The sequence below is a fragment of the Lynx canadensis genome, chromosome B3, assembly GCF_007474595.2.
Source record: "Lynx canadensis isolate LIC74 chromosome B3, mLynCan4.pri.v2, whole genome shotgun sequence".
NCBI classification, from domain to species: domain Eukaryota; kingdom Metazoa; phylum Chordata; class Mammalia; order Carnivora; family Felidae; genus Lynx; species Lynx canadensis.
Window position 1 is genome coordinate 32,975,531 of NC_044308.2, and position 11,206 is coordinate 32,986,736.

An 11,206-nucleotide genomic window follows, 5' to 3' on the forward strand; every position below is an offset into this window, starting at 1 on the left:
ACTTCTCAAATGACCTTATCTTATTGAAATGGTTTCCATTGTGGTCACTATAGCTCCCTGAGGGCTGGCAACAGTTTGGGAAGACACTTAGGTGGGAATGGGATTTAGCCCACATTTCTGTACAGCCATCTCTGGCCTCAAATGGGGTGGCACCCCACATTTCTGTTCAGCTATATTTTGGGGCCCCCAACCTGATGATTACCAAGCTAAGTTCTCAGGACACAAAACAACAATCTCATCTAATTTCAGGCTATTTTTAGTAAGATTTTGTCATTTGTATAGATGTCTACAGCTTCTAGGACTACAGTTTGGGGACATAAAATGAGCAGGTGTGCTAAAAGGTGGCATGCTTAACTAGTTGGATTTTAAGGATCCCATTTTTTTTTATGTTTATTTATTTTTGAGAAAGAGAGCGTGAGCAGGGGAGGAGCAGAGAGAGAGGGAGACACAGAATCCGAAGCAGGCTCCAGGCTGAGCTGTCAGCACAGAACCCAATGTGGGGCTCAAACTCACAGACCACGAGATCATGACCTGAGCTGAAGTTGGACGCTTAACCAACTGAGCCACCCAGGTGCCCCTTAAGAATCCCATTTTTATTATTATTCTTTTTGGGTTTTTTCAAGTTAAGAGTTTCAGTCTCTTGGAGCCAAACAAATACCTAAAAGGGATGTGCCCTTAACATACCAGCAGTAAACAAGAGATATTACTGAGACCGGCCAAAAGAAGGATGTATGCACCACCAGCAATTCCCAGCATGAACTAAACCCAGTAAGTGAAGACTTAAGACTGGAACCGAGGAAAGAGACTCCAAATAACCAAGGAATTGCAGACTGAACCAAGGGCTAGGGACTCAGGTTTCAGAGGGAACCGTCTATCAGTTCAAGCTGGCTCACTAAGCCCTAGACTAGAAAACCAATTAGATTGGAACCTCAGTGAAAAGACAGTGGAGCTCAGAACAAAGAGGAACAGTGAGAAACAATGAGAAAGACGATGAACTGAAAAAGGGGTTCACCAGTACTACACCTGGGGCTCTCATTGTCCCCAAATGTCATCAAAATTTCACTTCAGATCCCATACAATTATGAGAGAAAATTATGAAAAACAATATGTCAACAAATTAGACAACCTAGAAGAAATGCATACATTCCTAGAAACATATAAGCTACCAAACTGAAACAGGAAGAAATAGAAAATTTGAACAGACCACTAACCAGCAAATTGAATCGGTTATCGAAAACTCCCAAAAACAGGGGCGCCTGGGTGGCGCAGTCGGTTAAGCGTCCGACTTCAGCCAGGTCACGATCTCGCGGTCCGTGAGTTCCAGCCCCGCGTCAGGCTCTGGGCTGATGGCTCAGAGCCTGGAGCCTGTTTCCAATTCTGTGTCTCCCTCTCTCTCTGCCCCTCCCCCGTTCATGCTCTGTCTCTCTCTGTCCCAAAAATAAATAAACGTTGAAAAAAAAAATTTTTAAAAACTCCCAAAAACAGAAGTCCAGGGCCAGATGGCCTCACAAGCAAATTCTACCAAAAAGTACCTATTCTTCTCCAACTGTTCGAAAAAATATAAGAGGAAGGAAAACTTCCAAACTCATCCTATGAGGCCAGCATTACTCTGATACCAAAACTAGATAGATACTCCACAAAAAAAGGGAACTATAAGCCAATATCCCTAATGAACAGGGATGCAAAAATTCTCAATAAAATACTAGCAAATGAAATCCAACAATACATTTAAAAAATCATTCACTACGATCAAGTAAAATTTATTCCAAGGTTGCAAGTGTGGTTCAATATTCACAAATCATGGGGCACCTGGGTGGCCCAGTTGGTTAAGCGTCTGACTTGGGCTCAGGTCATGGTCACTCCACCCGTGAGTTCGAGCCCTGCATCGGGCTCTGTGCTGACTGCTGGGAGCCTGAAGCCTGCTTTGGATTCTGTGTCTCCCTCTCTCTCTGTCCCTCCCCTGCTCACATTCTGTCTCTCTCTCTCTCTCAAAATAATAAACATTAAAAAAAAAATTTTAACAAATCAATCTACATGATACATCACATTAATAAAAGAAAGGATAAGAAACATATGATCATTTCAATAGATGTAGGAAAAGTGTTTGATGAAGTACAACATCCATTCATGATAAAAAAAAAAAAAACTCTCAACAAAGTAGGTTTACAGGGAACATATCTCAACCTAATACAAGCCATCTATGAAAAACCCATAGCTAATATCATCCTAAATTGGGGAAAAACTGAGAGTTTCTCCCCTAAGTTCAGAAACAAGATAGGGATATCCACTCCCACCGCTTCTAGTACTGGAAGTCCTAGCCACAGCCATCAGACAACTAAAAGAAATAAAGGGCATCCAAACTGGCAAGGAAGAAGTCAAACTTTCATTATTTGCAGATGACATGATATTAAATACAGGAAACCCAAAGACTCCACCAAAGAATCAATCCCGTTTACAACTGCACCAAAAACAGTAAGACATCTAGGAATAAACCTAACCAAAGAGGTGAAAGACCTGTACTCTGAAAACTATAAAACACGGATGAAAGAAACTGAAGAGGGCACAAAGAAATGGAAAGATATCCCATGCTCATGGATTGAAGGACAAATAATGTTAAAATGTCTACCCCAAACAATCTACATATTTAATGCAATCCCTATCAAAATACCAACAGCACTTTTCACAGAGCCAGAACAAACAATCCTCAAATTTATGTGGAACCACAAGAGACCCTGAATAGCCAAAGCAACCCTGAAAAAGAAAAGCAAAATTGGAAGCATCACAATTCCAGACTTCAAGTTCCATTACAGGGACGCCTGCCTGGGCATGCAACTCTTGATCTCAGGATTGTGGGTTCGAGTCCCACATTGGGTGTAGAGATTACTTAGAAATAAAATATTTTTTAAGTTATATTACAAAGCCATCGTGATCAAAACAGTATGGTACTGGCAAAAAATAGATGCATGGATCAATAGAACAGAATAGAAAACCCAGAAATGAACCCATAATTAATTAATCTTTGACAAAGCAGGAAAGAAATCCAATGGGAAGAAGACAGTCTCTTCAACAACCGGTGTTGGGAAAACTGGACAGCAACTTGCAAAAGGATAAAATTGGACCACTTTCTTACACCATACACAAAAATAGATTCAAAATGGATGTAAGACCTAAATGTGAGACCTGAAACCATAAAAATCCTAGAGGAGAAGAAAATAGGCAGTAACTTCTTTGACATCGGCCGTAGCAACGTCTTTCTAGATATGTCTCCTGAGGCAAGGGAAACAAAAGCAAAAATTAACAATTGGGACCTCATCAAAATAAAAAGCTTCTGCACAGTGAAGGAAACAATCAACAAAGCTAAAATGCAACCTACAGAATGGGAGAAGATATTTGCAAATGACATATCTGATAAAGGTATGATAAAGGGTTAGTATCCAAAATGTTTTAAAACTTGACACCCCCAAAAATGAATAATCCAATTTAAAAATGGGCAGAAAACATGAATACACATTTTTCCAAAGAAAACATACAGATAGCCAGCAGACACATGAAAAGATGCTTACCATCACTGATCACCAGGGACATACAAATCAAAACTACAATAAGATGTCACCTCACACCTGTCAGAATGGCTAAAATCAAAAACACAAGGAACAATGGGTGCTGGTGAGCACATGGGGAAAGAGGAACCTCTTGCGGTGTTGGTGGGAATGCAAACAGGTGCAGCCACTCTGGAAAACAGGATGGAGTTTCTTCAAAAAGTTAAAAATAGAACTACCCTAAGATCCAGCAATTGCACTACTAGGTATTTACCCAAAGGATACAAAAATACTGATTCAAAGGGATACATGCACCCTGATGTTTATAGCAGTATTATCAATAGTCAGATTATGGAAACGGCCCAAGTGTCCATCAACTGATAAATGGATAAAGAAGGCGTGGTATATACACACAGTGGAATATTATTCAGCCACAAAAAAGAAGGAAATCTTGCCATTGGCAATGACATGGATAGAGCTAGAGTGTATTGTGCTAAGCAAAATAAGTCAGTCAGAGAAAGAAAAAGACCATATGATTTCACTCATATGTGGAATTTAAGAAATAAAGCAAATGGGCAAAGGGAAAAGAAGAGAGAGAGGCAAACCTAGAAATGGACTCTTAACTACAGAGAACAAACAGATGATTACCAGAGGGGAGGGGAGTGAGGGAAATGGGTTAAATAGGTGATGGAGATTAAGGAGTGCACTTGTTGTGATCAGCACCGGGTGATGTTTGGAAGTGTTGAATCACTATATTGTACACCTGAAACCAATATTACACTGTATGTTAACTAACTGGAATTTAAATACAAACTTTTTTTTTTTTTAAGTTCACTTCAGATCCCAGCAGGGCCATCAAGTCTGTTAAACAACAAAATTCAGCTGAGTACGTTTAAAGATCAGATTGGCTTTATCCCAGGATTGATGAATCGGACAGCAACCCACCTAGCAAACAGAAATGAGTTCTGCCAAGCTGTAGAAAGGGAAAAGTTTTTAAAGGCAGAAAGGGGGCAGAAAAAGGAAATTATTAGCAAGAATGCATTGCTTCAGGCAAGATCACCCTCCTGAGGGGAACAGAAGTATCTGTCAGATGGATTACCTCACTAGTGCTGACCAGGTAATTCCATGTTGACTGGTTAAAGGTTACATTTCTAGGGGGTTGAAACTGTAATTGGAGTTGGTATTAAGTCTTGGTTTGCTGACATGGTGTTTAGCACAAGCGATTCCATTTGGGGCCTGCTGTCTCCTTTTTAACATTATAAAGCAATAAATTGGCATTTGAGTGTCTATCTCAAACTTTCTGGGAGTCAGGGAAGGATTGAGGCAACGTGAGGACTGATGAGATAGAAGTGAGGCAATCAGCCACCAAAGAGAGATTTGGGGGTAGGAGAGAGGTGACCAAGGGGTGTTTGACTTTAGTCTGTTTTGCAGTTTACAGAATTAGCCCCCACCCATGGTTTCACCAACTCATCAATAAAAGCTGCATCACTTGCTAATGATCTGGGGAGTCCTACTGACTTTTGGGGGAGGTGACCAAATGCGGTGTCCTGCTCCAGGGCGTACCTAGACAAGACTCAGTCGGGGTTCTCACCTAAAGTTTAATGTGCTCCATTCAAAGGGCTGCCTTGTGTCCTTCCTATCTTTCATGAGGATGGGATATTGTTTTCATGTCCTTACTTGAAAAAATATACATTTTAACCTAGTGTTAAATATACACATTTAACCTAGTGTTAATAGAAAAGAAGACTTTTCTGTTGGTCCTTGAAATCCTAATATCTGACCTAAAGTCACACTCTGAAGGTCCTGTGTCTCACACAAATCTTACTGAGGTCAGAAGTGCCTCTTCCAATGGGAGTGATCTCTCTTTCATAAAGCTTCTGGCTGCTTCTGCATCAGCAGGTGCGGGTTTACTACTCACTGTAACATCAGGAAGGCCGTTGCAGTCTTTCAGTCAATGAAAACAGCCCTTGCAAACAACAAATGAAGGTTTTAAGGACACTTTATGTCCTTGGGCAAACTTCTTGGTTTTTTCCTGAATAGGCATTAGACTTTGAGGCACACATATTTTAGTTTAATGTTCAGTTCACAATATCAAAATTTTTCCTCAGTCGTGCTTAAATACTGGTTCATCTTTATTATGCATCATGAGGGAGAAAAAACTTTTCAGGGTCTCTTGTAGTCTTTCTATATCCCTGTCATGAAGTTTGGTGGCCGTGATCACTCCTCATCCTACAAACATGTCCGTGTCCCCAGGCTCCACCTGCTCCTGGGATCTCCTCCTTCCTCTCTGACTACACCCTGATGAAGTGCTTCTTGCATGGTTTGCCCTTGACTCTGTTCTCTTTATTCACCAGAGGTCCTCAAAGTGTCATCCGGACCCACATTCAATCCACCTCCTGTGGGGCTGAGGGGACTGAGAACAGGCTCAAGCAGACCTTAAATGACACAAAGCCACCCGGTGACCAATTTCCCCCTGCTAGGTCAGACCAAGGTTTAGTGGGTGACCATCTAGGACAGGGCTTCTAGTGGCACATCTCTTCTAGGTTTCCTATCACGATCTTTTAGGAAGGCTCCTACCAGCCAATATGTGCCGTGCCCTCTGTTCCCTTCTCCCTCCTCTGCTATCGGTGACATCATCTCTCCCCATGGTTGGCCTTGACCTTCACAGCTCTTAGGTATTTAGGCACCTGTGCCCCAAGGTAACCGGGAAGGAACACAAGGCCCCACCTCTCTGTGTCTGCGGGCAGAGAGTGAACATGGGGTCAGGTGGGCCAACACTCACCAGTGATGACCATCCTACCACTCTCTCATTCTTGCCAACACTTGGTATTACTCACCTTCTCTTTTGGCCAATGGACCATGTATGCAGTAATTTTTCATTGTTGTTCTAATTTGCATATCTTTGATTACTAATGTGGTTCGAGCATCCTCTCAAACACTCCTTAGTGCAAAACAAAAAGTTTTCTACTCAGTAAATTGTCTGGTCATTGTCCTTTGCCCATTCTTCAGTGGGCTGCATCCTCGCTGCTTGACTTGGCCCAGGGGCCCTCGGGAGGGGAAAATCAGCCCAGCCCAGAGTTACCTCCACCCACAAAAACAGCTTCCATCGGAGGGAGCTGCAGCCCTGTTTGGACACTCGGCTTCCTGAACTTTCTCACCCACATGTGCTTAGAAAAGTAAGTAGCTCTAAGCCAGGATAAAGGATATTTAAGACCCAGAAGCTCAATGACCAAGGTACTACATTAGGGAACAGTTTCTCTGGTGGGTGGCCTTCCTGGGAGGAAAGAGGCCAAGTTCCAGAGTTTATTTAGCCCCTGTCAGGAAAGGCTTAAGGATTATTCTGGGAGACACCAAGGTGGGAGTGGAAAGGGTCGTAGAAAGGCCTTGAGTACCAAAGGCTCCTTGTGTCTGCACAGGCCCCTCACCTATGGAATGAGGTGGATTATGGGAGGATATTTACCACCCTGCAGAATACAGGCTACAATTCCCTTACCTGTGCTGGCAGGATTGAACCTTCAAAGATGGAGCTTCCACACCAAGGAGGATCAGGGACTGTGAAGCCTTTCACACTGAACCCGTAGCTGTTCCTCTGCACTTTGGGAGCACAAACAATGCGCATGTGCACAGGCATGCCTCATTCTAGTATGCTTTGCTTAATTACACTTTGCAGATGTGGCAATTTCTACAAATGGAAGGTTTGCAGCAACCCTACTGCTGTTTTTCCAACAGCATTTGCTAACTTTGTGTCTCTGTGTCACATCTTGGTAACTCACAAAATTCCACTTTCTGATTATTATTCCATTTGTTATGGTGATCTGTGGTCAGTGATTACAACTTGCTGAAAGTTCAGATGATGGTTAGCATTTTTAACAATGAAGTATTTTTTAATTAAGTCATGTGCATTCTCTTTTTAGACATAATGCTATTGCGTGCTTAATAGACAACAGCACAGTGTAAACATAACTTATATGCACTGAGAAACTGAAAACCTCATTCAACTCACTTTATTGCTATGTTTACTTTATTGCCATGGTCTGGAACCGAACCCACAATATTTCTGAGATATGCCTATAGACGTGTGTGTTTTGTGGGACATTTAATGTTAATTATCTTATGTGTGTGTATACCCCCATATACTTGTGTGTGGATGAGTGTGTGTGTGTGTGTGTGTGGATCTGCTAATATACACATAAGTGTCTGAGTGAACATGATTGAGCACAAGTGCTAGTGTGCACAGGTATGCACAATTCTTATACAGGACATGGCCTCGAGGCACAACATACTGTGAAAAATGAAGAATAAAGAGAGTTCTCAAGAAAAAAAAGAAAAAGGGGCACCTGGGTGGCTCAGTAGGTTAAGCATCAACTTCAACTCAGGTCATGATCTCATGGTTCATGAGTTTGAGCCCCACATCGGGCTTGCTGCTGTCCGCACAGAGCCCCCTTCAGATCCTCTGTCTCCCTCTCTCTCTGCCCCTCCCCTGCTGGTTCTCTCTCTCTCTCTGCCTCTCAAAATACATAAATAAACTTTAAAACAAAAAAAAGGAATTGTTACAGGCCAAAAGTTTGTGTCCCCCATAATTCATATGTTGAAATCTGACCCTCCAAAGGGATGATATTAGGATATGATATATGATATTAGGATATTAGGATATTAGGATATTAGGATATGATGATTTGGGGTGATTCAATCATGAGGGTGGAACCCTCATGAATGGGATTAGTGCCTTATCCAAGAGACCGTAGAGAGATCCCTTGCACCTTCCACCATGTGAGGACACAGAGAAAAGATGGTTGTCTTTGAAACAGGAAGCAGGCCCTCACCAGATCAGGTGGATCTCGGACTTCCCAGCCTCCAGAACCATGAGAAATAATTGCTGTTTAAGCCATTCAACCTATGGTATTTTTGTCATAGCAGCCAGAGCTAGGACAGGAACTGAAAGAATTAAAATTGGGTCTCTGCTTTCTCCTCTTCTTCAGTGGTTCCTTCTCTGACTTTCAGCACATGGGAACTCAAAAAGGTTTGAAAAATCTCAGAGTTGGAAAGAGCCATCTAATATTGGGAGCCCTTCTGCAGTATCCCCAGCAAGAAACTGTCATCTCTCTAAACACTCCTGATGCGGTCCTGTGCTCACTGCCACACCAGGGAATACAATCTCATCACCAGGTAGCTCTGGTCACTGGAAATACCTTCCTCATATCACCTGAAATCAGTATCCCTGTAAGTCCTGATACAGCTTCTCTCTGACAGGTTTCTCAAAGTAAGTCTCTCTTCTCTACGCCAGCCCTAGCATGGTCTCTTGAAATACGAGCCCCAGGGCTGAACATGATTCTCCAGACTCAGCCAGAGCAGAGTAGGCAGGACAGATGAGAAGTATTTACCATGCCCAAAACAAGATAGAGATAGGAACTGATATCTAGAAAATTCTGAGAACCCCTGCAAATCAATGCTATAGATAGATAGATAGATAGATAGATATAGATAGATAGATATAGTTATATAGATATATATAGTTATACAGATATATAGTTATATATAGTTATATAGATATGTAGTTATATAGTTATATTACTATATATATATGTATTACTATATATCACAATAATAGAATAGGCAAAGGATAACAAGCAGACAACTCAGGAGGCTAGGGAATACTTGAAAAGATAGTCAGCCCACATGAGTAATCAAATAAATACAAATTCAAATGACAATGCAAGATTACTTTATATGTGTTAGACTGGCAAAAAGAGAAGCTGAGTAACACCAAGTGGCAGCAGAGCTGTGGGAATGGTAGAGCTCTCGCCACTGGTAAGCATGTCAAACACTGAGCCCAGGTCAGATGCGGCCATGCTGCCCTCTGAGCCAGCAGACCCTTGCCTGGGTATACATCCCAAATGCATTCTCATACGGGTCTTTAGGTACATGTGCAGGGGCGTTTATATAGTTGTTTTGTGATTGCAGGCAACGGGAGAGTGTGTTTCAGGTAGAGGACGCCACATACACAAAGCCCCCAAGGCTCCAGAGAGGGCTTGGCCTCTGCTCCGACAGTCTGGCCATTATTTTGAAGATAATGAAGAAAATGGCAAGTCCTGGAAAATGCAGCATATCCACCTCTGTGTGTGTTGGCTGTGAGTCCCCAGGAGGGCCCTGGAAGAGACGGAACGTGGCCAGCATACAAGGGACCGGCCATGGGAACTAACAAAAGCCAGAGGTATTTTCTTGTCAACCTTGAGCGGCAAGACAGCAGACATAGCAGAGAATAGCTAAAGCCGTTGCAAGAACGAATTTCCTTTGAAACAGCACAAATAAAAAACAAAATCCTCTTAACCCAGTGACGGCTCCTGATGGAATAAAGCGCTTTCTCTGAAACGACCCCCAAATTAGCAAAACCATAATTAGGATTACTAAATGAATACATCAGAATTCCATAGAGAAAATATTTACTCAGGCAAAACCTCCTCAATTCAATAGCTCTTTCAATTAATTTTTTTCTAAAGTTTTGGATTTCCACAGACTAATCTACGGGTATTTAGAAGGATTTGTCAACCACTTGCCAAGTAGTTAAAAAGTGTGAAAAGTCTTTGCCAGGAAGCTCTTTGGGGACCTTTGCAAGAACATACAGAGGGGAGTGAGGTGTCCGAAAAGGCCTCCCTGCAGCCAGAAGGACACTTCTCTCTCCACCGCTGGTTCACCCCCCACTGGAATAGACCTGACTAACGGTCCTGAGTAGCCTAGGATTGTCCAATGCCTTGGAGCACATGGGAGCCCAAGTGCTGGTTGCCCCTACAGGAGCATTCCTGGCTATAGAACCTGGGGCTCCATTGGAGGGAGCTAATGAATGATTGGAGCTTACAGGGATTACACGATGAAGACGGACAGAGCTACGTTGCATTGAACGTGATACTCAATCAAGCCTGGGCCACATGCAGCACTGAGAGCTACTGGATTACCCTAAGATTTTGATCAGAATATCTGGGAGAACCTCTGGTGTGGGAGGTAAGGAAGGCCCTACCCAGACCCCTAACCTACTTACCAGCATCATCTCCCACCTCTCTGTTCCTCACCCCTCCCAACATCTCAGACATATTCCCCACCCACACGGATCTCTCCCTCTGCTTCCAAACACATCTTTTGCCCTGGTTGTGCCCTTACTTTAAATTAAATGTTCTTTTCCTTAAAGAAGGGAATGGCCAGAATGGAGACCACAGCATAGAGGTACCCAGGGCTCCCCGTAACCCTGAACCTGGGCCTAGCGCTCTCCCACTGGGAGCCTGTGGCCCACCCCTCACCAACCTTGCGTCACTCTCTCTCCAAAAAAAATCCACTGCACAAAGCATTAGAGTCACAAAGGCATTTTGTTCTGAAGTTTTGACAAGGGAGACAGAGGATCACATGGCAGAGCACACAGCAAACTCAACGAAAATTTTAGTTACACATGTCCACTTTCCCTGCAAGTTTCTTCTCGGCCACACACATTCCTCCCACCCACCACGGCACTTGACCTTTCTCCAGGAAGCTTCTGTCTCTGCTCCCACCACCTCCTATATGTACATATTTCCTTTTCTTTCTGCAGAGCAATTTAACCCATCCCTGACTTGCTTCCAGTTTTGCAGGCCCCCTCCCGGGACCCCCTTGACAGTCTTTGTGCTCTATGTCCTTTAGAAGGC